Source organism: Heloderma suspectum, chromosome 4 (genome assembly GCF_057233095.1).
Source record: "Heloderma suspectum isolate Gila_16-S chromosome 4, 16-S_ref, whole genome shotgun sequence".
Classification (NCBI taxonomy): domain Eukaryota; kingdom Metazoa; phylum Chordata; class Lepidosauria; order Squamata; family Helodermatidae; genus Heloderma; species Heloderma suspectum.
Genome location: NC_139461.1, coordinates 238,963,506 through 238,990,733, shown reverse-complemented (window position 1 = coordinate 238,990,733; position 27,228 = coordinate 238,963,506). Strand labels below are relative to the sequence as shown.

Here is a 27,228-nt window from a genome sequence, read left to right as displayed (position 1 = left end):
TTAATGATCTTTAGAAGGCCATGTATATGACTTCACTTGTAGAGCATACAGCTAACATTTCTCTTCTCCCCTCCCTCCCATGCTCTGCTTCACCACTGGTTCTATATTCCTGAAATGTTAGAGCAAACAAAACCATGACTACAAGGTTTAAATTGGAGTTTGCTTCTGCGGCCCTGATCCCAGATACATTTACTTGGGGAAAAGCCCCATTTTGTTGTAGAAAAGGATAATATACTTTTAAGGTAAATAAAATAAAATAAAATGAACACCCATGTACATGCCCAGTCAGCTGCTCCCTACCTCTAAAAAGTTTAAAACTAAGAAGAGAGGATGCTGCAGCAAGCAGTGTCAGCCCTGGTGGACCAGTTGCTGATGCAGGGCCTGTTTCCCACTGCCCCTGCTACTGCATCACGTGGTGCTCTCTGGGTGATCATTTGATGGTCCCCGGGGCTACAGGGGCCCTGGATCTCGCCCCAACATCCAGCCTTACTTGCACAACTGCTTGCCTGATGATGCCAAGAAAGAACAGGTGATGGCTGGCTCTATTACGTGAACTTGTGATTGTTGGAGACAAGAGTGCTGGACTAGGTAGAACTTTGATCTGGTCCAGCAAGTCACTGCAACAGTGGTGGACAAGTTGTCACACTACAACGTGCCCACATACCTGAGGCCTGTTTACACAATCATATTCTATGGTGTAAAGTTACACAACCTGTCAGTGGAGTTGGGTGAGCTGAACCAGTCCTATGAGCGCTTTGAAGCATGTTGCAGCACCAGGTCACTACATCTTGAAAAGTCTGCAAAAAGTGGATTGAACCAGGGTGTGGGGACTTGTGATCTGGACACATGTTGGAGCATTCACCAAAAATGCTTTAATGAGCCCCAAAAGGTTACTTGGGTTGACTTCACTGGGTAAAATATGGTTGTGTGAATGAGTCCCCCAAACAAAACCAACAGATATTTAGGACAGTCACAATTTGGGGGCAAGTTACAATTTTATGACAGAAGCTCTTTAGCAAGGGTATTGACTGAACCTCTTTCAGCCCAGGGCCGAATGCCATTTCAGAGAAGCTCTCGGGGTCTGCAGTGCAGTGGTGGGCAGAGGGTGGGGTCAAAGGCCAAAAACATTTTGGCTTAATGCTTTCACTGCCAGTAACTAAGCCTTAGGAGAGGCATTTCAACCTTTTGGAATAGGGAAGAAAACCACACAAAAGCCAGGAAGCCGCCAAAAGATTGGTGATCACAGCAAAGCAGGTATGACCTTCTGGGGAATCCCAGAGAGCCAGATTGGGACTGGATTTGACCCCCAGACCTGAGGTTCTGCACCCCTGCTGTCAAGGATATTTCTTCCTGGTTTGTCCATAGGGTAAACCTAACCTTAATCACCCCCTTCATGGATCACTGCCTTGTTGTGGCGAAGGGGCTTGCGTAACTCAGTGAAGCCATAAGCTATGCCGTGCAGGGCCACCCAAGACGGACAGGTCATGGCAGAGAGTTCTGACAAAATTTGGTCCACTGGAGAAGGAAATGGCAACCCACTCCAGTATTCTTGCCAAGAAAACCCCATGGAACGTATCACAAGGCTAAAAGAGATGACGCCGGAAGATGAGCCCCTCAGGTCGGAAGGTATCCAATATACTACTGGGGAAGAGCAGAGGGAATTTCCAAGTAGCGCCAGAAAGAGTGAAGTGGCTGGGCCAAAGCCGAAAGGACACTCAGCTGTGGATGTGTCTGGTGGTGAAAAGAAAGTCCGATGCTGTAAAGAACAATATTGTTTAGGAACTTGGAATGTAAGATCAATGAATCAAGGTAAGCTGGAGGTGGTCAAACATGAGATGGCAAGATTGAACATCAACATCTTGGGAATCAGCGAACTAAAATGGACAGGCATGGGCGAATTTAATTCAGGTGACCATCATATCTACTACTGTGGGCAAGAATCCCTTAGAAGAAATGGAGTAGCACTCATAGTCAACAAAAGGGTGGGAAAAGCAGTACTGGGGTACAATCTCAAAAACGATAGAATGATCTCAGTACGAATCCAAGGCAAACCATTCAACATCACAGTAATTCAAGTCTATGCCCCAACCACTGATGCCGAAGAAGCTGAGGTTGATCGGTTCTATGAAGACCTACAACACCTTCTAGAACTAACACCAAAAAAAGGTGTCCTTTTCATCATAGGGGACTGGAATGCTAAAGTAGGAAGTCAAGAAATCACCGGGATAACAGGCAGGCATGGTCTTGGTGTACAAAACGAAGCAGGACAAAAGCTAATAGAGTTTTGCCAAGAGAACACGCTGATCATAGCAAACACTCTTTTCCAACAGCACAAGAGACGACTCTACACATGGACATCACCAGATGGTCAATATCGAAATCAGATTGATTATGTCCTTTGCAGCCAAAGATGGAGAAGCGCTATACAGTCAGTAAAAACAAGACCTGGAGCTGACTGTGGCTCAGATCTTGAGCTTCTTGTTGCAAAATTTCGGCTTAAATTGAAGAACATAGGGAAAACCACTAAACCATTCAGGTATGACCTAAATCATATCCCTTATGAATATACAGTGGAGGTGAGGAATAGATTTCAGGGATTAGACCTGATAGACAGAGTGCCTGAGGAACTATGGATGGAGGTCCGTAACATTGTTCAGGAGGCAGCAACGAAATCCATCCCAAAGAAAAAGAAATGCAAGAAAGCCAAGTGGCTGTCTGATGAGGCTTTACAAGTAACTGAAGAAAGAAGGGAAGCGAAAAGCAAGGGAGAGAGGGGAAGATATATCCAACTGAATGCAGAGTTCCAGAGAATAGCAAGGAGAGACAAGAAGGCCTTCTTAAATGAACAATGCAAAGAAATCGAGGAAAACAACAGAATGGGAAAGACTAGAGATCTCTTCAAGAAAATGGGAGATCTCAGGGGAACATTTTGTGCAAAGACGGGCATGATAAAGGACAAAGAAGGCAGGGACCTAACAGAAGCAGATGAGATTAAGAAGAGGTGGAAAGAATACACAGAAGAACTATACAGGAAAGATCTGAATGTCCCTGATAGCCATGATAGTGCGGTCACTGAACTTGAGCCGGACATCCTAGAGAGTGAAGTCAAGTGGGCCTTAGGAAGCATTACTAACAACAAAGCTAGCGGAGATGACACTATTCCAGCTGAGCTATTTAAAATCCTAAAAGATGATGCTGTTAAAGTGCTGCACTCAATATGCCAACAAATTTGGAACACTCAACAATGGCCGCAAGACTGGAAAAGGTCAGTTTACATTCCAATTCCAAAGAAGGGCAACGCCAAAGAGTGTTCAAACTACCGCACAATTGCGCTCATTTCACATGCCAGCAAGGTGATGCTCAAAATCGTACAAGCTAGGCTTCAGCAGTATGCGAACCGAGAACTACCGGAAGTACAAGCTGGGTTTCGAAGAGGGAGAGGAACTAGAGATCAAATCGCCAACATTCGCTGCATCATGGAGAAAGCAAGAGAATTCCAGAAAAACGTCTATTTCTGCTTCATTGACTACGGTAAAGCCTTTGATTGTGTGGATCACAACAAACTGTGGCAAATTCTTAAAGTGATGGGAGTACCAGACCACCTTACCTGTCTCCTGAGAAACCTGTACGAGGGTCAAGAAGTAACAGTAAGAACCGGACATGGAACAACCGATTGGTTCAAAATTGGGAAAGGAGTACAACAAGGCTGCATATTGTCACCCTGCTTATTTAACTTATATGAAGAGTACCTCATGAGAAACGCCGGGTTGGATGAATCACAGGTCGGAATTAAGATTGCCGGGAGAATTATCAACAACCTCCGATATGCAGACGATACCACCCTAATGGCAGAAAGCGAAGAGGATCTAAAGAGCCTCTTGTTGAGGGTGAAAGAGGAGAGTGCAAAAGCTGGTTTGAAACTCAACATTAACAAAACTAAGATCATGGCATCTGGCCCCATCACTTCCTGGCATATAGAAGGGGAAGAAATGGAAGCAGTGACAGATTTTACTTTCTTGGGCTCCAAGATCACTGCAGACGGTGACTGTAGCCATGAAATTAAAAGACGCTTGCTCCTTGGGAGGAAAGCTATGGCAAACCTAGACAGCATAGTAAGAAGCAGAGACATCACCTTGTCGACAAAGGTCCGTCTAATCAAAGCTATGGTTTTCCCAGCAGTAATGTATGGCTGTGAGAGCTGGACTGTAAGGAAGGCTGAGTGCCGAAGAATTGATGCTTTCAAACTGTGGTGCTGGAGAAGACTCTTACGAGTCCCCTGGACTGCAAGGAGGTCAAATCAGGCCATCCTAAAGGAAATCAACCCTGAGTGCTCATTGGAAGGACAGATGCTGAAGCTCAAATATTTTGGCCACCTAATGCGAAGAGAAAACTGTCTGGAAAAGACCTTGATGCTGGGGAAGACTGAAGGCAAAAGGAGAAGGGGACGGCAGAGGATGAGATGGCTAGATAGCATCACCGATGCAATGAATATGAACTTGAGCACGCTCCGGGAGAGAGCGCAGGACAGGAAGGCCTGGTGTGCTATGGTCCATGGGGTCACGAAGAGTCGGACACGACTGAACGACTGAACAACAACAACCTTAATCACATTTCCTATTCCATTACAATTGGAACTGAGCCACAGTACTAATTAGAAAAGTAGCCAAAAGTAACATGATACTACTGCTTTCTGTACTTTTACATACTTAGCACTTCTCAAATAAAACTGCATTTGCCATTTCTGGCATGGCATCTTATGGATGACTCATGTTCAGATTCCAGAAGGGTAGCCGTGTTGGATCTGTTGCAGCAAAAACAACAGTCTTGTGGCACATTAGAGACTGACAAATTGATTATGACATAAGCTTTCATGGACCAGTTACCTCCCAGATACATGTGTGAAGGGATCCCCTGTTTTGCCTTTATGTATTATTTTTGATTTTGTATATGTGCATGTTTTTTCTTTCCTAGGTGTGGCTATGAATGCATGTACATTAGTGTCATGATGTATTCATCCCTCCCATTTCAGAGGTTTAACTTCTAGAGATGCCAGAGAAAGAGAGACGTCAAACCTGAAAAAAAAAAAAAAACACCCTAGCATCTCACTCTGACATTTTATAAGGCATCCCTAACATCTCTCCAAAAAGCAAAATAAATAGGGACAATGATTTACAAGGAGTACATATCAGAAAATATCCCTGGAGAGCTAGTGATGTTGCCGAGTTTCTTAATTCCTAGTCTGTAAATACAAATTTCATCAATTCATAATGCTCACTCAAAATACGAGCCATTAAGGCTCCAAAACGTTTTACTGGTTTGGAGCTGAATTGGAGAAGATGTGAACTCCTTGCTCCCTGCTGCATTTCACAGTGCTCCGGGCACCTGCATAGCCTTGTGCCAGGCAGTGCCAGAGGCAGGTTCCCATGGGAGCAACAGCAAGCAAGGTAAGCAGGCAGATGGGTGCGGGTCTGGGTGGGGATAGAATTGGGCCCTGTCACACTCCAAGGGCCCAGTAGAATCTGGTGTAGCTTGTAATTGGGTTCACAATAAACTAAGATATCCTACAAGTTTAGGAGGAAGGAATAGTTCAGTTTTTTGAGTCAAGTTACAAGTCTAACTTGGAGATTAGGGGTTTTTCCCATCACTACTAGGAATAATTGGAGCCTATGGGATTCCCGAGGTAGAGGAAATGACTATGAAACCAGTTCAGGTCTGCAGTGTAGATACATCCTGATCATATACTGTAAAACAAGAGCTGGTTTGGATCAGGGCTAGTCTTACCATGATAGTTGCAGTTGTTGCAGATGCCAAGGGGGCACTCTTTTCCTGCCTCTAATCTCCTCCTCTCTGTTTCATTAAAAAGGAACTTCAGTGCAGAGCAGGGATGTGTTTACCTTTTTGTTTCGGGTGTGATGATGACCATGCCCTATTACAGCCTTTCCCAACCTGGTGCCCTCCAGATGTGTTGGACTGCAACTCCCATAATTCCCAGCCAGCACACCTGTTGGGCACCAGATTGGGGAGGTCTGCTCTGTTGCTCCTTCTCTCTTTTCTTCTGGACATGCTAGCAGTGTGTCTGCTGTCTGAAAGGACAGTGATCTAAATGGGTCATTGTCCTGAAGAGGATGGCTACTTCCTGGCCTTAAAGGCAGCGGCTGCTGCTTTAATAGCTGCAGTTCAGAGGGAATTGGCATCGGAACTGGAGAAGCCACACTTGGGACATCTCTACACCAGCCTAAAATCCTGCATTTAAAACTGGGCTTTCTGCTTCCATTTTAAAGGCGAGATCATGACTCCCTTTTTCACCCGCTTCCTTTTCCCTTTTCCCCCTCCTTCTCTCCATATCTGAGCCTTCCATTATCTTTCATTGATCTTGCCCCTCATCTTGCTGCTTTTCCTCTTTTCACGGAGGGAACTCAAGTGGAACACAATGGGGTAATTTGATAGCTCATTATTTGCAATCTATTTAAAAATGGAACAAAGAGCATTTAGTGCAGGAGACGCCCAGGATGATCATGGTGTCGCGTAAAGAGCCCGCAAACTTCTGTGAAGGAGCAATCTCAATAGCAGGATAAAAGCTCCGTGTGAAGAAAGCCCTTTTGAACCTCTCCCTGCTGTGTGCAGTTATCAAAGGCCTCCTGGAATTGTGTCTGATCCAGTCTCGTTACTATTAAAATTCTTTCTTTTACCTGAAGGTTAACATTCTGAAAAACAGCAGCATAATAAACCCTCTCTCTTTAGCACTCTTTGCAAAATCAGTCTTTCCTCATGTTTTGAAGTTTCTTCCCCCAAACTCTCAAAACCCTGTGAAATTTTCTGAATTATTCATCATCAACCCCACCTCCTCTTGCCTTCCTTTATGTCAGCCTGAAATTGCTATGAATGACTGGCTGGTGGTCATGTGATGCTATCACCATGGAGACAGATGGCAGCTTAAGATGTAAGAATCAGGATCACGGGAGGGTGGATGCATAACCAGCAAGTTATTTATAGGCTGCTGTTTGTGAATTTATGGAATTATGTCTGTAGTTGAGCGTCGTGTTTAATCTTCACCATGTATCAGATGGGGCAGGACATGGGATTATTCTTTACAGGCATGCATTATACAACTCCCCAAACACTCTGAATTAATGCAGAGGAGGGAGGGTTCTTGGTAGCATATGTTGAAATCAGACGGGTTTGGAATTAATTCACCTTAATTTGTGTTGTCTTGAGATGCTGCCACAAACATACACCGAGTCCTCAAAACACAGCCTTCTCCACATCTTTGAATATTTACTGTTCAGACTTTCTGAATAGGGCTAGCCCAAGACATTTTGCTGCCTGAAATGGAACAGCAAATGGCGCGCATGCACACACGCACACGTACACACACCACTTCAAAGTCAAGCTCCATTATACCCAAGACTGGCTAAGTTATTTTTGCACTTGTGGGGAAAAAAATCCGTAAGTGCCTCTCCCTAGGAGTAAAAATACAATGATAATAAAATAAATAAATAACCATTTGCTGCCCTTTCATGACACCCAAAATCAGCTGCCTGAGGCAGCAGCCTTATTCTGCCTAATGGTAGGGCTGGCCATGTGAATATATTATCCATGAAGTTGTCCATGAGAAGCCATACTGCAACCAGTTTTTTTTTTCCTGTTCTGCAGTAGTTTTTGAAGCAGAGAAGTTCCCTTTCCTGTTACTTTTTTTTAAAGAAACAGAAGATCTGTTCATAGTTCTCTTGTTTTCTTTGGCCTTTAGATGTACCCAAAATATTTTTTTCAGACACCAGGTACTACCACTGCATTCATAAGTTGGATTTGCAGCTGGAAGACTTGGGTTCAGTTCCTACCTCTATAAACACCAAGAATGAATAGAAAATTAACTTACAATGCCTTTCAGATATTAGAATAATGCCTCTTTTATCTTATCAATGTTATTCAATACATAAAAGATGTTTAACCACCATTTAACACAGATTCATTATATAAAAACACTGTTATGTTTTTTATATTTGCCACTATCTTATTACAAAGCTGTACTGCTGAATAGATTGCTTGTATGTTTTGCTTAGGGCTACAAGTTTAAATTGGTAGATTAATTAACTCAAATAATTGTTGATCGATAAACAGTGATCAATATTGATCAGTGAGGACAAATTCCATTCAGTTGGGCACTTGTTTATTTTGAAGTAGTAACAGGGAATGAGAAAGGCAATATGAAAGATGGCCTTCCTTTTTAAAAGAAATTAAAATAAAATTGCCTAATAATAATAACAGCAATAACAACAACAATAATGTGAATGTTAAACAAACAAACTAGGCATTGCACAATAGAGGGGATAGGCTTCGTTCAAGAAGATATTATACTGAAGTTATGGTAATATTGAGGTTATAGCAATATGCAAATATATTTATATTTAATCAGTTAATCAAGAAATTACTTGATTACAAAATAGTCAATTAAATAATCAAATCAAATTATTTAATTGACATCCCTAATTATTGAACTGAATAACACTGAGATTAAGAACATAAGAACATATGAAGAGCCATGCTGGATCAGACCAAAGGTCCATTTAGTCCAGCATTCTGTTCACACAGTGGCCAACCAGCTGTCAACTGGAAACCCACAAGCAGGGCATAAGCACAACAGCACTCTCCCACCCATGTTCCCCAGCAACTGGTGTACATAGGCTCACTGCCTCTGGTACTGGTGGTAGCACATAGCCAGCAAGACTAGTAGCCATTGAAAACCTTTTCCTCCAGGAATTTGTCTAACCCCCTTTTAAAGCCATCTAAATTGGTGGCCATCACTACATCCTGTCGTAGTGAATTCCATAGTTCAACAATGCGCTGTGAGAAGAAGTACTTCCTTTTATCTGTCCTGAATCTCCCACCAATCAGCTTCATGGGATGACCCCGGGTTCTAGAATTTTGAGAGAGGGAGAAAAATGTCTCCCTATCCACATTCTCTACACCATGCATAATATTGCACACCTCTATCTTGTCTCCCCTTACTCGCCTTTTTTCCAAGCTAAACAATGCCAGTTGTTGTAACCTTCTCTCAGAGGGGAGATGCTCCAGCCCCTTGATCATTTTAGTTGCCCTTTTCTGCACTTTTTCCAGCTCTATAATATCTTTTTTAGGTGCGGTGACCAGAAGTGGATGCGGTATTCCAAGTGTGGTCGCACCATAGATTTGTATAGGGGCAGTATGACATTGGCAGTTTTATTCTCGATTCCTTTTCTAATTATGCCTAACATGGAGTTTGCCTTTTTTACAGTGGCTGCACAGTGGGCTGACATCTTCATTGAGCTGTCCACCACAGCCTCAAGATCTCTTTTCTGGTTGGTTACTGCTAGCTCAGATCCCATCACGCTATACTTGATGTTGGGATTTTTTGCCCCAAAGTGCATCACTTTACACTTGGTACAACTTTTTTTTACCTTTACTCTTCCCTTGTTGGCTATGTCCCCCTCCCTCTACTGTATGCTCAGGGCCTTGGGAAATGCACTTACATGGGAATTAAACACATCCCTGCAGCCATTCTGCTTCCTCTTTCATACATTAGTGGAGCAGTGTGAAATTATGGTACCCATGCAGCAGCAGAAAATGTATGAACCAGACTTTAATCTGTACACATATATACCATTGACATGTCTTGGTGAGTTTCTTTGCCCATGTTCTGTTCAGCTTTGTTTGCTTCTATTCCTATTCTCTTCCTCTCTCCCACCACTCTATCATTGTGTATCATCATGATACAGTAATACTGAACTTATTTTCCAAGTGTGGATCCTTATGTAGCCAAAACAGCACCACCCCTACACAAGAGTTGGTATCAGCATGCTTGGGAGAACCCCAAGGTTTATCTTCAGCAGGGGGAAACCAAATGGATGCAGGAGTGAAACCCAAAACGATCTAAGGAGGACTAGGTACACTAATGGCTACAGAATGCTGGTTGACTCTTGGAGGGGAAAAGAATGGAAACTTGGGCCGCATCTATATGGCACCGCTTTGACCCCCCCGTCACAACTGTGCAGCAGTGCAGCTTCGAGTCAGCATGCCCTGCGATACACTTGCGATGTACTGCATGCTTTCCTAACAGACTCACCGTGCCCTCTTTTTTTGCCATTTAACTGAAATGCACAGCTGTGCAGTGCAGTGAGTGCGGGGGTGCGACACTTCATGGCTGTTTTGTATTTGAAGGGCTCTGCTGCGTCTTTCCATCCCTTTTAAGGTAAAAAGTGAGTGTTTTGTGCCCCTTCATTTCCACACCATCAGTTTGTCAGTTCCCCAGCCCAAGACTCTCGCGATGGTCCGCACTCACAAGCGTGAGTGCTACATGCCTAGCCATCGCTCCGAAATGGTGGCTGGAGCGATGCTGGTCCTTCCCCAAGACACCTCCCCACCCCTGGCTCTTGGGTACTGAGTCCACAACCGTTGAGAAGAGACAAAGCTGCAAAACTGTGATTAAATAGATGAAAACACCCCTCTGTGCCTTTGTAACTGTGCAGCTGCAAAGGGATCGGGGGAGTAAATGGGCGTCACAGAATGATGCAGGCACTACACATGCCTACAACATGCCCACTGTAAAATGTGAAGTCAGTTTGGGGAAGGAAGAGATGGCCCGCAACCATGGGGGAACCCGCAGCAAACCCCCGCAAAAGCAGTAAAACGATTCCTTGGAACTCCGCATTTTCTGGGCGAAAACCACAGATGGCTGCGAAGTCGTGACTGTGTCATCTATCACAAAGGACCTCGACTCACGCCCGCCCCAAAGCCTGGTGTGAATGGGGCCTTAGATGGGAAATACAATGGAGTATCCTAGAGCAGTGGTTCTCTCCTGGTGGTCCATGGTGACTTTTTCAGTGGTCCACACAAATATATAACTGCATAACATTAAATATAGATACCATTGTCAGAGAAAGTTTGTGGGTATCTATATTTATTCAGTTCAAATAAAAACATTTTAGAGGTGGTGTGTTTACACAACTTAACATTCTTTACAGGACGAAAACAGCACAATAAAACAATGTGCTCTTCTCCCATTATTTACATTCATATGCTTTTGTACAACAGAAGCACCACTTAATGGCTGGGCTGCAACTAAAAACTTGTTTTGGGGAGGAAGGTGGAAGTGACCTGTCTAGACACACAATATGAAGACGGATAAATGAGATATCACAGAACATGAATGAACAAGTTGTGGATAAAATAAAGAAGTCTCCATTGTTTCCCATACAATTGGATGAATCGACTGATGTTGCATTGTGCTCTCAGCTATTGGTGTTCTCATGATATATGGTTGAGGGAGACTTCAAAGATGAGTTTCTTTTTTGTAAGATGCTTGATATCACCACAAGGGCTCCGGATGTGATGGAAATGGTTAACAATTTCTTTGAAGCGCATGGTCTGGATTGGGCAAATCTTGTGGGTGTCCCCACTGATGGTGCACCTGCCATGCTGCATTGGCCCCAGGAGCGTAGTCAAGTCATTTATAATGTTAGGGGGGCCTAGAGATCCATAATGCTTGCTTAAGTTCATTATTGGTGCAATTCCCTTGTTAGTAAGCCTCTGAGCATGTGCAGATGAGTCAAAGGCCCGACAACAGCCTTCTCAGCGCATTCCTTACGAATAACTAGAAAGCCTTATCAGGCTGTGCCTGAGAAGTGAAGCTATGTGTTTATGCTGAGCTGTAGGTGGCCGTGCTGTGAACCAAGTGCTGTTAGTCTATGCTGGGAATGAATGCTAAGGCCGCTTGCTAGTGTCATGCTGCCTCATTGCTGATATGTATGGTATAAAACCCGTTGTACCTGATGGCTCTGGGTTCAGAGAAGTTGTCTGATCCAACCATTGGGTGCGCCTGTGCGCTGCAAGTTACCCAATACAGTCTCCTTGTAAGTAAACCTTTGGATCTGATTTATCACTATCTTGGCACCTCTAATCTAAGAGTTCAACACCCACGGCCGGGGCAACACACAAGCTGGGCTCAAGATCAGGCATCCAAGCATTGGTGACACAGCGTGCTCCAATGGTAACTGGAGTTCATTGCTTCATTCATACGGAAGCTTTGGCATAAAAAACATTGCCTGATAAACTCAATGACATTTTCAAAGGGTTGGTGAAAGTGGTGAATTACATCAAATCATCAGCTCTGAACACCAGGCTGTTCAAAAGATTTTTCCAGGACATGGGTTCTTACTTTGATGTGTTGCTGTCTGCATGGTGGATATCAGCAGGGAACATACTCAACAGAGTTTTTCAATTGAGAGAAGAGTTGGATTTGTTTCTCTAGGCTCAAGGGAAGGAAGAATTCCAAAATGTGCTGATGCAGTCAAATTTAGAATCTGCATATCTCGTTGATGTTTTTGGAATCTTAAACAAACTGAATTTTCAGCTGCAAGAGAAAGGTGCAAATCAGTTCTCTCACCAAAGCATCATCAAGGCTTTTCTTGACAAATTGGAACTCTGGATGGTAAGAATTGAAGGTAATAATTTGGTTCAATTTCCATGCATGGATGCCATGCTTGGGAAAAAGGAAGCCATTTGGATGCAAATTCTTGATAATTTATGGAAGCTACGAGACGAATTCCAATGATACTTTCCGGAGGTGGACAGGAGAAAGGATAGATTATCTTTAATCAGGAATCCATTCACAGCAGATATTAATAGTGTTCCAGAGGATCTGCAGGAGGAATTATTGGATCTGAAAAATGATTTTGCGACCCAAGACATGTACAGGCAGTCCACCATAGAGAAAGTTTGGGCCAGTATGACCAAGAGTTACCTAAATCTGTCAGTACACAGTCAGATTTCTTTGTGCCATTTGCATCAGCTTGTAAGTTTTTTGGTTTTGTTGTACGTTAAGTCCAAACAGAGGAATCAACTCACAGTGGAAAGCAATATTTGTTGTGCATTATCAAAGTACCACTCCAAACACTGAAAAGCTTGTCAGTGAGAAGAGAATCCAAACATCTAAGAAATAAATACATTTCAAACCAAAATGTGTCTACTCTTTTAAATCCTGTCTCAACTAAAATAAAGTAGGTGGTCCATGAAAATGTTTTGATTCGCCTGGTGGTCTGTGGACTGAAACGAGTTGAGAACCACTGTCCTAGAGGGAGGACATGACGCTCTGGCCAGCTGGAACCCTGAATAAAAACACTTCACACTGTGGTATGTATGTATGTATGTATTTATTGCAGGTCCTCAGTTCTCCAAATGTCAGTCTTTATGTAGCCACAATGTCCACCCACACACTCACACTCATGAAAGTATCAGTTTACTAGTGGGGGGCAGGGGGGGAGAGACACACCCATGGTTTGCAGAAGTACAGAAATTATTTTGGAAAAAAAATACTAAGGAAGCAACCCTGCCCCCCAGCCCAATGAGCACTGAGCATGCTCAGTGGACATGGGATGCTGACTGACTGTGGCAGGATATGTGTGGGATTGTAGGAAAAGGAGGAATGGATCTGATCCCCATAGAGGGCATGGCTAAACACAAGCACCCCCCCCTACAACATTTAGTTGCAGGTCCCGCCTGGTTCATCTACATATGCCTGCACAATTCACTCTGGGAATAGTGCAACTTTTTAAAATGACAAATTAATGAGGTAGTTTTGGAACTGTGAAATAATTAACGTTGATTGTTTTTCCGTGAACGTCCTGTGTTTGTCAATAAAAAGCCTTTCCTTGGGTGCAATAAACAAAGTAATACAATACAGACATTAAAATGTGCACTGGTACTATCATGATAGGCATGACATACTTTTTGGGGACCAAGTCTCCGTAAGAGTGACAAATTGTGACCAATTAGATGGTGGTTTCATTTATTTTAAGGGAAGATACATTATTATTCACAGCCCCTACTTAGGTTGATTCTAGATTCACTTAAAGATTGCCTCTGGCTTGATCATGGGGCAGCTGAAGAAAGGCAATCAATGCATGCCAATAGAATATTTAATCTACTGACCTGCATTGTATGGGCTGGATCCAGACTTAGTCATGGTTAGAGTAGATCAATGATCATTCAGATCAATGGGACAAAGTCATGATTAACAGAAGTCCTGTTGATTTCAGTGGGTTTACTCTAACCATGATTGAGTCTGGATCCAGCCCAATTATTCCTGGTTTACAGCCATATGAAAGGAAAATATAGGGAACATTGATTGTAAGTCATATGCAGTGGCCAGCTACTATAACTGATGAGAAGAATCTTACCACCCCACTGCTTCCCCACATTTCTGATTAAGTAAAAGTCTTCTCCCCACTTGGCAGGATGATACAGATGATCAAATGATTAAAAGCACATACCGGTAAGTTACTACTTGGAAACGGCCATCCCGATTTCTCCAGTGCCTTCTTGACTGCAGTGTGTCACTTCTGAATGTTCTTTATATTGGACTGGAAACCAAAGAGACCCACTTTCAAACTGAAATGACAAAGAGTCTTATTCTGGCACCTTGATTTATTGTGGCAATGCAGCCTTGCTCTGCTTTGCAGGCCCAGCAGAAGAGTCAAATGGAAATGGCCCTGCTCTCAAATTTTCTGAAGGTCTTTTCGCACCTAGCACTAACGATGCCTTATTTCCTTTGGAGTAAGTCCCGCTGAGTTTAATGTTGTTTACTCATAGGCAAGTGAGCATAGTTGTATAGCACAATCCTACCCACGTATGTTGTTCAGTCGTTCAGTTGTGTCCGACTCTTCGTGACCCCATGGACCATAGCACACCAGGCCTTCCTGTCCTACTCACGTATACTGAGAAGTAAACCCCACTGAATTCAGTGGGAGCTTACTCCTAGGTAAATGAGCATAGGATTGTAGCTTTAGGCTGGAATCTGTCACCTGTGAATATTGTTAATATGGGACTGAAGGGAGGAAAGAGCCATTTTTAATTGAAAAGCCTAGTCAGTGTAGGTCTTTCATTTGCTTTAAAGACCAAGAAATGGAATCAGGTTTCAGACCTGGTTATGGGACAGAAACAGCCTTGGTCACCCTGGTTGATGACTTAAGCTGGGGAATTGATGGGGGGAGCACAACCCTGTTGTTTCTACTGGATCTCTCAGTGGCCTTTAATACCATCAACCATGGTATCCTTCTGAATTATTTATCTGGATTGTGTTTGGGAGGCACAGTTTTAAAGAGCTTCCAGTCTTTCTTGGAGGAGCAGCCTCAGAAGGTGACGCTGGGGGACTTTTTTCCACCCCACAGCCATTAGCCTCTGGGGTGCTGCAAGGTTCCATCCTTGCATGCTTTTTAACATCTACATGAACCCACTGGGGGAAATCATCAGGAGGTTTGGGCTGAAGTGTCATCAGTATGGGAATGATACTCAGTTCTACTTATTTCCATCTACACATCCCAGGGAGGCTGTTGAACCCATGAACCAGAGTCTGAAGGCTGTTTTGGACTGAAGGCTGAAGATGAAACTTAATCCAGACAAGAGAGAGGTACTGTGGGTTGGGAAACCAACTACTCTGGACAGAGGTTTACAACTGATCTTAGATGGGGTTGCACTCCCCCTAAAAGACCAAGTACGTAGTCTGGGAGTCTTCCTGCACTCTCTGCTAACTGGGGAAGCCCAGGTGGCTGCAGTGTCCAGGAGTGTATTTTACCAAATTAGGCTGATATGCGAGCTGTGGCCCTATGTGGAGAGGATGGACCTTGCCTCGGTAATCCATGCACTAGTGACATCCAGGCTGGACTACTGCAATGCACTGAATATGGGGCTGCCTTTGAAGATGGTCCAGAAACTTCAGCTGGTGCAGAATGTGGTTGCCCCAGTGTTGGTAGGGTGAGGCAATTCGATTATATAACACCTATACTGAGCTGCACTGGTTACCAGAGTGTTTCCAAGCCCAATTTAAAGTGCTGGTTTTGACCTTTACAGACTTAAATGGTCTGGGACCAAATTACTTGAATGACTGCCTTCACCCATATCAGCCTGCCTGCACTTTAAGATCAGCAAGAGAGGCCCTTTTCATTCGCCCATCCGTGAGGGCAGCTAGATACATGAGAGAGTATCTTTTGCACAGTGGCCCCACGCCCCTGGAATAAGGTGCCACTGGGGGTTTGCCAGGCCCCATCATTGGGGGCTTTTAAGAAGGCCCTGAAAACATACTACTTTACTCTGGCCTCCCCTTGATTATATTTTAGCAGACTGGGTTGTGGCTGCAGTTGTCTATTGTACGTCTTTTATTACTTTAATGCTGGTGTTGGTTGTTTTTTAGAATGCTTGCTGCTGTTGCTGGTTTTATTGTGTTTTTACCATTTTTAATACTGCATAGGTTTTTGTTATATTTCTATCGTTGTACATTGCCTTGGGTGGGCTCCTGCCCTGAAACATGGCCAAGAAACATTTTAAATAATAAATAAATGATTTTTCTTAATCACCACTCATCTGTGAAAATGGCCTAATTCTGCTTCTACTTGCCTAGGTGAACTTCCTGCTCTGTTCCTGGCTGACCTGCTCATGAGACTGGTATGCTTTAGCAGCATGTTTGCCTTTCAAACAAGGGCTCCGTTCCCAGGGACTTTGGAATTAGGGTTGCCAACTTTTGATTTTAAAAGTACTGTTCGCATGAGTGGGATCAGGCAGAACCTGATTTGGGCTGGGAGCAGGGATGAAATCAAGATTCTGGCAGTTTGGGGTGGTGCCTGAGACTTGGCAGTTTATGGGTAGGATATGGCAGAATCTGGCCTGTCATAAGTGGAGTCTGGCAGAATCAATTGATTACATCAGTGGTAGGGAACCTTCAGCCCATGGGCCAGATCTAGCCCACCAGGCATCCCCATTTGGCCCATAAGCCCCATCTGGACCATGAAGCCTCCTCCTTGAACCCCCACCCTGTCGGGAATACCAGGATGAAGGAAGACTGTCCCATTAGGACCCACCATCTCAAGCTGTCTGGAGCTTGTTGAGGAGTTGGTTCCCAATAGAAAAGCTCTCTCTTCACTGCAGTTCAACCATTTCCCAATCACGTGAACAGTGGGAGAAGGACGTTCATGGGGAAAAGAGATTTAACATCCCCTCCTGTGATCTTCCCCTCATCCATGCTGTTCATCTGACTGGGAAACCCCTGAGCAGCAGCAAACAGGGAGCTGTTGTCATCAAGGGTAGGCATGGTGGGGCAGCTGCCAAGGGCCCACGCCCCAGCTGGGGCCCACTGACAAGAACCCCCTTGCTCCTCCTCCTCAACATTGCAACCTGCTTGTTCACTGGCCTCTCGCTGTGGCCCAGACAATGGTGGTGGTGAGAAGGAAGAGCAGGAGGTGCCACCGCCTCCTTGCTCCCTGGCTCTCTGCCTGTCAAGCAAGCAAGTGGTAGCAGTGATGAGGAAGAGGATGAGGAGCAAGAGCAGCTGGTGACAAGGGTGGTGAGAAGGGAGACTCACTGAAGGAGGGGGGCCATTGAGGCGTCTTGCCCAAGGGCCCTCCCAAACCTGGAGCGGGCACTGAACTCCAGTGCTCCATGAACTCCAGTGCGCCATCGGTTCCAGAAGGATTCCTCCAGAGAGGAAATGCAGCAAGCTGGGGATGTAGAAAGTGATTGCTCCCTTCCTGCATGCTCATCAGCTTGCCTGGACTCCTGCTGCACCTGCCTCTGCCCTTGGACAGTGAACAGACCTGGGGCAGGGGAATGGCGCAAGAAGCACAAGGCTAGGCAATGGACCGTCCAATTGCCAGCAACCAGCGGGGGGTGGAAAGTGAGATGGGCTGTAAGGCAGTGGGGCAGTGACTACCTAATGAGAACCAAATATGCTACCCAGAGTAGTGACATGTGTTGGAGTGGCTGGAAGCAGTCCCAGCATAATGACCTTTTATGATGTTATGTCAGCCACCTTCTGAATCAGAAGGTGGGACAGAAGGAAATAAAGGTGTGCAAAATGTGCACACTGCCTTTCTGTCAAGCCAGTTCAAGGCACTTTACCATGTAAAATACTAAAACGAAGAGCAACAGACAATTGCCAGATGGGTGGCTGTGTGAAAGATAAAGCAAGAGAGTCACCTCAGGCCAGTGGCGGCCTCTCCGGGAGCTGGCTGATGGCAGGGAGCTCCCCGGCCTGGGCTTCTCCTCTGCTGCCTTCCCCTCAGGGCCACATCACTCTTCAAGCAACCCCTGGGAAGGTGGGGGAGAGACATCCCCAGCCGGACACTCAGGCCAGTGACCTCTTTAGACCAGCTTCCCCCAACTTCGTGCCCTCCAGGTGTGTTGGACGACAATGCTGGGAGTTGTAGTCGAACATGACGCTGGCTGCGGGACGCTGGGAGCTGGAGTGGAACACATCTGGAGGCAAATCCCCTTCCAGTCTGGGGAAAGCTGCTTTAGGCGGAGGGGGTGCGTGTTCCCTGGCTGAGCTTCTCTTCTGGGGTCCCCTGGTACTTCACACCCAGATATTGTCGACTTGACCAAGGCGGTTGGCGCCAGTAAAATGCCGGCTGCTTCTCCCCCGTCGCTGCAGTTGCGCATGACTGATTATGTAAACCCGATCCGAAGCGCGCCGCCTCTCCCGCGAAGCGCTCGCCAGCGACCCAGCCGGCACGCGTGTCGTTCAGCTCGCACGGCCGCCTGCGATTGGGGACACTTTCCCGCAGTGTGCCAAAGCCGCTTCGAGGCCTTCTGGGAAGAGCCCGCCTTTCTGGGTGGGGGGAGCCTCAGGTGTCGGCGGCGGCGGCCGGGGTCTGGCTGAGTCTGGCCGCCAAGGAGCGACGGGAAGCGAGCTTGGGCGCCGGGTTTGTTTCTGGGAAACAGGCCTCGCCCGGCCGCCCGGGCGGCGCTCGATCCCGGAGGGGCGCTGCGCGCTGGCGTGCGGCCAACGAGAGCCCCGCGCTTTCCTGGCTGACGCGCGTCGCCCGGTGACTCACGCCTACGTCACCCGCGGCCAGCCAAAAGACCAGCTCCCGTGCTGGGGACCGCGGAGCCGCGCCACGGAGCTCTCTCGGCGGGCTGCGCTCTCCGGACGGCCGTGCGCGCGCGGGAGGGAGCTGGTCGGACGCGCTTCGCCGCCCCTCGCTCGCTCGCTCCCGGAGCGATCCAGCCCGCCGGGGCTGGCAGAGCGGCGCGAAGCCAAGCCCAGCGGAGGAGGAGGCGCCGAGCCCGGCGCTGCGGGAGGAGTCCGCGGGCGGCCTGGGGAGCCGGGCCGTGCGTCAGAGCGCGTGGCTTGGCATGCCGACTGCCCGGCCGCCAGCTCGGCTGGGCTTCTAGGCGAGGAGTTCGTGGGCAGAGGCGCCCGGTTCGCCTAAGGCAGCCTTGTGCTTCCTGCCGTCCCAGAGGACCTCCTCTCTGTTGGCGCCCCGACGGAACGGTGAGTCCGAGCAGCCGCCCGCCAGGTAAGGAGGAGCCCCGGCCATTCGCCTTTCCTCGGGTGCCGGCAGCGCCTTGTCCTTGCGCCTCTTCTTCCCTGCCTCGCCTCCCTCGGTCCTCTCTCCCCAAACAGGCGGGATCTGCTTGTTTCCGTCCTTTACCACCCCCGAGAGAGAATGAGAGAGGGCGAGAGAACTAGTTGCTAGGCGAGAGCGGAAAAGGGGATCTCGGCTCTCCTAGGGGAGAGGATGGAGAAAGAAGCTGGAACAAGAAGAGAGCGCGCGCATCACCTGAAGCCTAAAAATAACAAGCGATGCGGAACCCGAGCCCTTGCATGCACCACTGAGTGAGGAAAGGCGGGCGGGGGTAGAGAAGAAACGGCCCCTCGCTAAAGCCCGATAGATCGCCTGCTTGCGTTGAAGGGATGCTTGTTGTAGAATTAGCATTTAAGGATTGGGTCGGGGGGGTCGGGAGTACCAAGCTCCTCGGTACCCCTTCTGGAATCTACGCGGCCTGAACCGTGACCTTGATGGTAACATTGGGAAAGGAAGCAGAAACCACTCCGCTCTCATGAATAATTAAAAGCTGGAGCTAGAATTCTCTCTCTCCCTCTCTCACACCCCTCCTTCCTTTGGCAATTCATAGCAAGAGTCTAAATGAGGGGCACAAACATGGGCAGGAATAAGCTGCATTCCTTTGACTGGTAAGCCTTGGAGGAGAGGATGGGGGTAATTTGGCTTCTTTTGTTTTTAAACTGGACCCCTGCGAAATGACTAGTTGCGCTGGGAGTCCATTTCTGGGGCCAGTGTTACCCAGTGGTAAATTTTACACGCATCTGGTACATCTGCTAGTAGTGACTCACTTGACGGGGCTCGGATTGCTGTGATTCTTGGCAGATACACTGGGGCTCTTTGGATGTAAAGGTGCCAGTGCCTTGCCTTTGAAGAAGTGGAGGTCAGAAATAACAGGACAATATTCTGACGGTAGCATCATGGCCTAAAATATAGGTCACATCGTTGGCCTGGCTCTACCAGTAACTCAAGTATAGCCAGATGCATGAGTGTGAAGCTTCATTAGCACTTTTGCTTAAATTGGATGAATCTGGAACAGGGCTGGCCCAAGAACATTTGCTGCCTGAGGTGAAGGCAAGATAGCACCCTCCCTCTGCCCCATTCCATGGACAAAAGCCCACTGGACCAGCAGTTGAGTACTACTGCAATGCTGGTGATGGGTCAATATCCTCTTCGGCACCTGAGGGCTGCAGGTTAGCTTCGGGGGTGCAGGGCAGGCCTCGCGACACACACTTCTGTTCTCCAACAGCTTGCTGCTGCTCCACCCCATTCCCCAACATCTGCTGCCTGGGGCCCTGATCGGGAGTCAAATTCTTATCTCAGGTAGGCATGTCACCAGGGTTATGCACAAGCATTGTGGGTATTGGGGTGAAATTGAAGTGGTGCCCACAGCATCCCAGGACTTCTGAGGCTGTTGGAGTCTCTGCATGCATCCCCCCGGGCCCTGTTGCTCATCTCATTCTGGTGCGGTCTCCTTCACTACCACACCAGCTGCTGCATCTAGGCCAGCCAGTCCCCTCTACTGGACTACCTGGTTTCCATTTCCCACCTCCTCTGGTGTGTATCAGGCTCTGTGCCCTGATGGGCTGTGGTTACTCAACATATGCTTCACACCCAGCCTCAACCCACTTTCCCCTGCTCCTTCCACATCAGTTTCGCCATCCTTTATTCACACCTTGTTGTCCCTGGGTAGCAAAAGCACATGGGCCAAGGATAAAGGATGTTCCTTTCCTCTGCTGCTGCAGCAAAAGTGCTACTTCCTACAGAGTGCAGTCTGAGACCTCCATCTAGGATCACTTAACAGTAAGGCCAACGTGGCATGCAACTCTCTCTACAAGTGACATTTAATTCCATGGTAACACACCACTATAAATTAATAGTGCCTTTGGCCCTTAGTGTTTGCATACAGATGATCCACATCTCCTAAGGTTAGATGGACGTACCTGATAATCCATGGCACAGCCCACACAGATCTTCCTAGTCTGTGATTTCTTTTCTAAGCTGCAGATAAACAGCCTTATACAAGGGCATCTCTATCCATCTTGATGTTCTCAGGGGAATAATAAATTTTTCGCGTGACTTGGACTCCCTGTCCTCGAGAAAGCTCATTCTCGGATGTTGAGAGTCAATATGGTCCAGGCAATGGAACATCGGGTCTAGGCATTCTGGGAACGTTCACCGAGTGGCCTTGAGCCAACCCACTGTTGGTTGTTTCTCATTCCTGAAATGATGGATAATGATTGAACTCACAAGGTTCTGTGTGTGCAAAACAGGGGACGGGAGGGTGAGTTAAAAATGGCAAGGCAGTTAAAAGTGCCACATCCATTATTAATCATGCAGAATTGCACCGCTGGTGGCCTCTGGGGGGTCCAGACATCATTCAGTATCATTCAGCCATCTCTCCATCTGTCTCTCTCATCTTGCCCTTCCTCAAAGTTGACTTTCCCCCTTTCAGGGGCTCTGGGTCTCACATCTGTATCTTCCTGCTCCTCCTTTTTGCCTTCATTCTTGGTTAATCAAAGCAGCAATCCTAGATCTGAGAGTTGGGAACATATAGTGGGGGAAATCATTATTCCTGTGAGTACATATATGAATATAAAAAGCAATGGTAGCCCTGTTGCTCCATAGTGGGGGGGGGGGGCACGGGATCCAAAATCCACAGTTGGGCAATATCTTTTATTAGGACCAGCCAACATGTCACAAGACAGAACTCTTCATCAAAGCAGAAGGTGCGGTGCAACAGAGCTGGTTTGGTGTTAAAGCCATAAAGTCAGCATTGGTCCCAGTCTTAAAATAGAGAGTAGGAAGAGGTCACAGGCTTAGTTGGGTTAGGCTCTCCTGGGTGTGCTGGGTGTGCTGTGCAGGTTTCACGTTACACCTAGGGATGCTGGGACAAAGAAACACATAGGTAATCCAGCTGAGCCTGTCTCCAGGCTTAAGCAAACACACACAGGTTCCTTCTTAGGTAGAGAACAGAAGTAAAGAGAATCATGGGAATTTTTATATAAGCAGAGATGGAGATGGATGTTATGGTTTTTTATGATTTGTTTTATGGTTTTATTGTTTTAAATCATTGCACACTACCGTAATGGCTTTTCGGCAGATAAGGCAGTATTGAAATGTTAATAATAAAAAAATAAATAATTTTTAGGTGGTGCACTAAGTTAAAAAAAGTCGATAGCAGCCAAATTAGGTATCATTACTTAGTGGTTGGAGGGAATGTAACCTTGAAAGAAATTGAATATAGTTTTTTAATGGTGGTGCTGTCTTCTGCGACAGAGTGGCCTGATTTTTAACACTCAGTTCCCTACTGCTGTTTTCTGTAGAAGATTGGCCTTGTGTTTTTATACCAGATAACCAATTTGCCTTCCAGCTCCATGTAGAAAAATATAATGCTGTGAACATACCCATAGCATTAAGAGAGTCATATGATTAGCAGCATTCATTACTTTCAAATACAGGGTCATATTGTTATAGCTGTTGTGTGGTGCTGTGATACTAAACAAGAAATGAACATGGACTGTACCAGATGAATGGTCTTATTTATTCACTTTGTGACCAATGAAATTTCAGTGGTAAGTTCTTCAGTCTCCCCTTTTAAAGAAAGAGGACTGTAAGAGTTCAGATGTACTTTTGTAATTCACTTAATTCCCTGGCCCTCCCTGTAGGACTCCCAGATGTTAAGCTATTAAACTGACATTGTCTATATAACAAGTAATATATTATTATATCTTGGAGACTTGACCACCATCACCTCTCTTACTCAAGTGCAAGGGTGCTTTCTAAACTCTTATACTTTTTATTATTAGTAATAAAATTATTAATAATGTCTGTAATACTTTTATTATGCGAAGTGTTTTATCTTAACTGCATTCAGACTCACAACAAACAGGATAGGTGGGATCTTTATAGACTGAAGGGCTAGAGACCTTTTTTCCTGAAATGAAACCTGAGATTTTCAGGATGCTAGATTCTGTGACTAATTCCTGCATTTGAGAGAAGCAGAATACACCCAACTCTGGTAATACCCACTCAGATATGGAGCCTTAGTGTGCATTTTTGGTGCTGTCTGTGCTAAAGCAGGAGCATAAGCAGCAATCCCCTCCAAGCAGGAATATGTGATGTGAAAGAGCCTGTGCTAGCACTTCACATTTTAGCATGCAGATACTATGCATGTTACTATGGTAGCTCTGTGATCCACCTTCCTCTCATCTATAGTGGGCTGGACAATGATGCAATGTGGACTGTTGAGCATCTTGAGCATCTCTTACTGAATTCAATGCTGCTTGCAGAATAGAACCTCCCACTGGATTGTGCCTGAAATAAATAAAACAGGATAACAGAATTAATGTTCTCCTACCAGCTGGGTTAATTTCCTTTGTCTATGCCTATGTACCATAGGAAATAGCACCATTGTTGTGAGTTCCCCCTCCCAGCCCATTCTGATGGACATGGTAACATTATAATGGCCTGATCTCACAAGAAATGGCACTAGCAAATGCTCATCTAAGCTTGGGAGAAATGACCACTGCAATAGCACAATGCCACAGTCTGTAGCATTCAGCTGGCATTGCAAGCCAACCCAGGAAGTTGTGTTATTGGAGCAATTTGGAATCGCACTTCTATGCCACTATCGTCAGATTATGTAAATTAGCATTGTGCTAAGAAGTTGCATGGCCTGTAGAAACCGTGTATGACCCATTGTGTATCTGCTATACTGGGCATGCAGTGGGGTTGCTGAGCAAAAAGACAATCCCTGTAGCAAAGCTACTCATATCACAGATCACCTTTTCAGAAGATGGGGATAGGGTGCCCAGACTCTCTTAAGTGGCCCCTGCTCCTATTCCAACCGATTAAGATTAGGACTGTGAAGTTTTTACCTCTGAAGTCCCTCACAGTACTAATCTGATACTGGGATCTTAGGATTTCACCTGGCAAATGGAGAAAAGGTTCTTGTTGCTTGCCAAGAAAGGATGCTATTTTTAACTGGGATAACAAAAGCTGCAGTTTGCACTGAAGTATCTAAACAGTTTTATACAGTTAGGTGAAAAATGATAGTTATGAAGGCCTGTACTCTTAAGTAAACCAATGTAAATACCATTAAGAAATCCAGATTGTCAATGACATTAGGCAACAAGTAGCAGAAGAGGCCCAATATGGTTATGAAAAGTATGCTCAAGGGGTGAAGCCAGGAAACACCTGGTGCAAGATGTGATTCCAAGGAGCCAATTCTGCCTTGTCTCCATGGACTTACATTTAGCTGATTGCGATCCACTGTACCTTATTCCAACCCCATGCTCAGTACATGCTGAGCATATGTTCTGTGATGAATCTCATGAGGCCCCTATGTTACCTTTGCTGAGATCCCCCAGTGCTGGTTTTGCCATTTAAGTTACTCTGAATAGACACATTTCTTTTCCGTGGCTACAGGAAGAAACAAAGCATACACTTTGAGGAGCTCTCATGGTGTAATGGGTAAGCCAGGGCTGGGCAACGTGTGATCCTCCAGAGGTGGTTTAGCTGCAACTCCCACCAGCCCTAGGTAGTGTAGCCAATGGTGCAACTAGGAGTTGCAGTTCAACAACATTGGGGGGGAGGCTCTTGTTTCCCAGCCCTGTGTTAAGAGCTGGGATGCGGGACCTGCAGCCCCCTGCCTAATTTCATGTAGTGTGGCAGAGAGAGAGAGGTGGATGGGGTGGCACACAGAAAGAGAGCTATGCAATGCTGAAAACTCCATCCACTTTTAACTAGCTCCATCTACTTTTGGCTCTGGCATCATCCACTGTAAACCATGGGCCTTGATTCACTTTTCATAAGGGTCAACAGTCCTTCATAGGAAAAAGTTTCCCCACTCCTGGTTACAAGTATGAACAGAAGTCTTCTATTCAAACCTCAGCTCTGCCATGAATTTACTGAGTGGCCTTAGACAAGCCACTCACTCTTTGCCTCAGCTCCCACCCTATCCATATGTATTTTGGAGATCATAATACTGCCCTACCATAGGTAGCTGAATGGAACAGCAGTTGCCTGGGACCTTTGAACTCTAAACCTTTAGCCCTCAGCTGTGTGGCCCAGGGCTGCCAAGACTCTTTGTGACATCACAGCAGCTGAGCCAAAGGCAGCCAGAGAAGTGACAACACGCTACTTGCAAAGCCCCATGGTGACATTAGCGCAGTCCAGCCACGGAGCGTATGGAGGAGTTTGCAGGAGCAGAGGTCAAAGGATGAAGATTATATTTCTTATGGAAGAATACAAATGCAGTGCATCATGCAGCATATAGCTATATAGTTATAACATTCTTTTCATTACTTCTAACCTTGATTCAGTGTTTGCTTCAAAATAGTTTGGTAGAAATTGGCACCTTTTTTGATCAGGTGGTGTGGTCAAAGGTGCGTTGGTGATTGACTCCTGAAAAAGAGCTGGCTGTAAAGCTTGTATATTGCTTTTTTTCCCACTTAAATTCAATTATCTATAGTGGAGTTCGTGGAGTTCATCTATGTAGCCCAAATAAGACTTTCACATATCCCTGTTAATGATGTATGTCATTCTGATGATCTCTGGTAGGCCCCATTCTTGTTTTGAAAATTGGGGTCAGTAATGACTTGAAGAATTCATCATCTGTGGTGTAAGTAGCAGAGGTGAGATGCATGGTAAACAGTGAGAGTGAGAAACCATGTGATATGCTGCCAACTGTGGCCGTGCTACTAATGAAGCTCATGTAGTCCCATAAGGAGGAAGTTATCTTTTTAACACAGTCTTGCGAGATAGCAATATGCTCCTCTAGCAGGAAGTATCAGCACCAAGGACAGCGGTCTCCCTCAATGCAATCAGAGATCGCAATCGCAGTTCGAGACAGAGAAGCCTTCAAGCAAATATACACAGTTGTCAGAGATGGACACATTGTGCCCACCCCATCTGAGCGAAGCCATGCCTGCAGACATCCCTAGGTGTGGCCCCTGCCATGATGTACCCCTATGGCCCCCTGAGGGAGGGGTCTTGTGCTCCATTTCCCTGAGGGGGGCTGCCCCATAGCAGTGCAGAGAGGGCAGGCACATAACTGTCCCTTGGCCTACCAATCTCCCCCGGCTTCAAACTCTACGGACTGCAAATCTAGGTGCTGGTTAGGGAAGTCTGCTCCTAGTGGCTGAAAGTGTTACTGTAGACTTCAACCACAGGGACACATTAAAATTAATTAATGCATTTTAAAAGCAAAATAACCCTGAGATCAACACCCCTGGGGTACCCTTAGAATGTGTGCCAAGTTTCAGGTGTCTAAGGTTCATGGTCTTAGCACAATGGCGCCGATGGACAGGCGGATGGTCAGACAGATGCACATGCTGTTTTATTATTATAGATTATGGGCCTAGTTCTTTTTTCTTTACTCCAGTACTCCTTACTTCACAGAATCAGATGCATACACCATGCAGTCGCACCAGGTGTCAAATAAGAGGAGTCAGGTCCCAGTGGATGCTGGTGGCTCCGATGTCAGTGGGATTTATTATTTATTTATTTATTTATTATTAAATGTATTAATCGCCCATCTGGCTGGTCACCCAGCCACTCTGGGCGATGTACAACATACAATAAAACAGTTTAAAACAATAAAATTCTAGAATAAAAACATTTCCTAAAATACCCTAACCCACCCCAAATGCCTGCCTGAACAACCACGTTTTTAATGCATGACGGAAGCTCATTAAAGAGGGGGCATGAAGGAGTTCCCTAGGGAGGGAGTTCCACAGAGTGGGGGCCACCACAGAAAAGGCCCTCTCCCTCGTCCCCACCAGTCTAGCTGTCCTGGCTGATGGGACAGACAGAAGGCCATCCGAGGCTGATCTTGTTAAGCGGCCTGTCTGGTGCTGCT

At 46.0% G+C, this 27,228-nt stretch overlaps 1 protein-coding gene and 1 long non-coding RNA gene across 2 annotated transcripts in view; one reads left to right on the top strand and one right to left on the bottom strand.

Annotated features, from left to right (window-relative positions):
• Window positions 1–10,919: 10,919 nt before the first annotated feature.
• On the bottom strand, window positions 10,920–19,424 carry LOC146348320 (uncharacterized). Its single transcript, XR_014790594.1, has 3 exons — window positions 17,998–19,424; window positions 14,304–14,421; window positions 10,920–12,385 (listed from the first exon to the last, which is right to left on the bottom strand). It is a non-coding gene; the product is annotated as an uncharacterized LOC146348320 (long non-coding RNA).
• Window positions 18,502–27,228, top strand: part of SLC6A17 (solute carrier family 6 member 17) — a 50,925-nt gene continuing 42,198 nt past the window's right edge. Inside the window, exon 1 of the mRNA XM_084852851.1 lies at window positions 18,502–19,319. The gene's annotated coding sequence lies outside the window, so the exon portion shown is untranslated. The remainder of the gene's footprint in view (window positions 19,320–27,228) is intronic.